Source organism: Hakea prostrata, chromosome 6 (assembly GCF_041222555.1).
Source record: "Hakea prostrata isolate BN-2017 chromosome 6, UWA_Hpros_2, whole genome shotgun sequence".
Taxonomy (NCBI): Eukaryota; Viridiplantae; Streptophyta; class Magnoliopsida; order Proteales; family Proteaceae; genus Hakea; species Hakea prostrata.
In genome coordinates, this window is record NC_142605.1 from 5,158,510 (window position 1) to 5,161,009 (window position 2,500).

Genomic DNA, 2,500 nt, shown 5'->3' on the forward strand with positions numbered 1-2,500 from the left:
GAGAGGCATCAGCGGTGCGGCGACTTGGGCCGTGGTGCGCGCGGCGGCTGCCCCGGCCTTGTGCACCACGGTGCGCGCAACGGCCCAGCAATGCACACCACGGTGCGCGCGACGGCCCAGCCATGCGTGCCACGGGCGCACGGCTGCCCGGCGTTGTGCACCCGGTCGTCGGGCTGGGCGACCATGTGCACCAACGTGCATGCACCGGGCCCAGCCCGTGCGCGCCGCAGCGTTTGGCTGCCAAGTCCCATGCATGTAATGTTGGCTCGATTTGCATGTCCCTTATCATGGTTGGGTGGCGATGTGGGCGCGCTCACATCGCGGTGCGCATGGTCGCGGGCGCGCGCTGCATCGCCATGCGCATGGGTTGCATGGGCGCCCGCGTCGCGGTGCACCCGCCCGGCGGGCAAGCTTGTCACGTGCTGCATGTATGCGCGGCGCCTCTGCAACGCACACACCTAAAGCAATCATTTTCTCTCTCTCCCCACCCACCCCCCCCCCCCACCACCACGCAAAAACCTTGTTTTCTAAAAGGCATATGCATCAGGCATTGCATCGCCATGCGCTGCCCCTTTTTTTGTTGATCGTGCCCCTCTGACGAGTAATGGTCTAGGCGGGGGCTGAACCCGGTCGTGTTCTTGGCCCCCTACGCGGCGGCGCCCCCTAGTGGGAACTCCTCGGGGACGACAACTTATGGGTGCTTGGCCATGTCCCGTCGCATGTTTTCCCCCCAAAACTCGGTTTTCCACGAACATGTTTTCTTCTAAACCCCCCCCCTTGTCCCCTCGTCTTGTGAAATCGAAGAGGAACTTCCATGCCAAGCGGGCGTATAGGGTTCGACACTTTACCAATCCCTCCCAATGGGGGGGTAGTGTGGTGCTGTTTCTGTGACGTGTACGTGATGCGTGTGAGTGGTTGTCGGCTATCGTGTGATGGTGGGCTCTTTTCTTGTGCATCGAACCACCGTCCGCATATGCCATTGCGGTTAATGACACGGGCGCATGTCGCCTCTGTCGGCGTGACAAGGTTCTGTGTTGCTTACCTAGTCAAACGGAAAGACATTGCCCCTTCGTTCTCATACCGTCTCTTACTGCCCTAGTGGTGGTGCGAGGTGGCCTCGAACGCGGCGCTCGTGCCACCGTTCCACCGTGCCCCATCGGGCGGTGGTCTTGGTGCACACTGTGCCGTGTGTCCTCTGGGATGCGGGAGATTCAGTGGGCAAGTGGACACCGGTCCTCTTGTAACCTACGATTGCGATCCGTCGCACGTCCAAAACAGTAAGCCGCGCCCCGCCTTGTCCAGCACCATCCAACCGTTGTGGTGTTCTTCATTCGTGCCGGCGTCGATAAGGAATGCTACTACCGGTTGATCCTGCCCGGTAGTCATATGCTTGTCTCAAAGATTAAGCCATGCATGTGTAAGTATGAACTAATTCGGGGTCTGAGGCTGCGAATGGCTCATTAAATCGATTATAGTTTGTTTGATGGTATCCTGCTATACTCGGATAATCGTAGTAATTCTAGAGCTAATACGTGCACCAAACCCCGACCACGGAAGGGATGCATTTATTAGATAAAAGGTCAACGCGGGCTCTGCCCGTTGCTCGATGATTCATGATAACTCGACGGATCGCACGGCCTTTGTCTTGGCGACGCATCATTCAAATTTCTGCCCTATCAACTTTCGATGGTAGGATAGTGGCCTACTATGGTGGTGACGGTGGTGGTGACGGAGAATTAGGGTTCGATTCCGGAGAGGGAGCACGAGAAACGGCTACCACATCCAAGGAAGGCAGCAGTCGCGCAAATTACCCAATCCGACACGGGGAGGTAGTGACAATAAATAATCCAATACCGGGCTCTTGAGTGCAATGGTGGAATAGTTACAATCTAAATCCCTTAACGAGGATCCATTGGAGGGCAAGTCCTCCCGGTGCGCCGCGGTAATTCCAGCTCCAATAGCGTATATTTAAGTTGTTGCGGTTAAAAAGCTCGTAGTTGGACTTTGGGATGGGTCGATCGGTCCGCCTTTCGGTGTGTACCGGTCGTCTCGTCCCATACATCGGCGATGCGCTCCTGGCCTTAATTGGCCGGGTCGTACCTCCGGCGCTGTACCTACTTTGAAGAAATTAGAGTGCTCAAAGCAAGCCTACGCTCTGTATACATTAGCATGGGATAACATTATAGGATTTTCGGTCCTATTGCGTTGGCCTTCGGGATCGGAGTAATGATTAACGAGGGACGGTCGGGGGCATTCGTATTTCATAGTCGGAGGTGAAATTCTTGGATTTATGAAAGACGAACCACTGCGAAAGCATTTGCCAAGGATGTTTTCATTAATCAAGAACGAAAGTTGGGGGCTCGAAGACGATCGGATACCGTCCTAGTCTCAACCATAAACGATGCCGACCCGGGGATCGGCGGATGTTGCTTTTAGGACTCCGCCGGCACCTTATGAGAAATCAAAGTTTTTGGGTTCCGGGGGGGTATGGTCGCAAGGC

The 2,500-nt window shown here is 55.8% G+C and overlaps 1 pseudogene; it reads left to right on the forward strand.

Annotated features, from left to right (window-relative positions):
- Positions 1–1,358: 1,358 nt before the first annotated feature.
- Positions 1,359–2,500, forward strand: part of LOC149012152 (18S ribosomal RNA) — a 1,826-nt pseudogene continuing 684 nt past the window's right edge.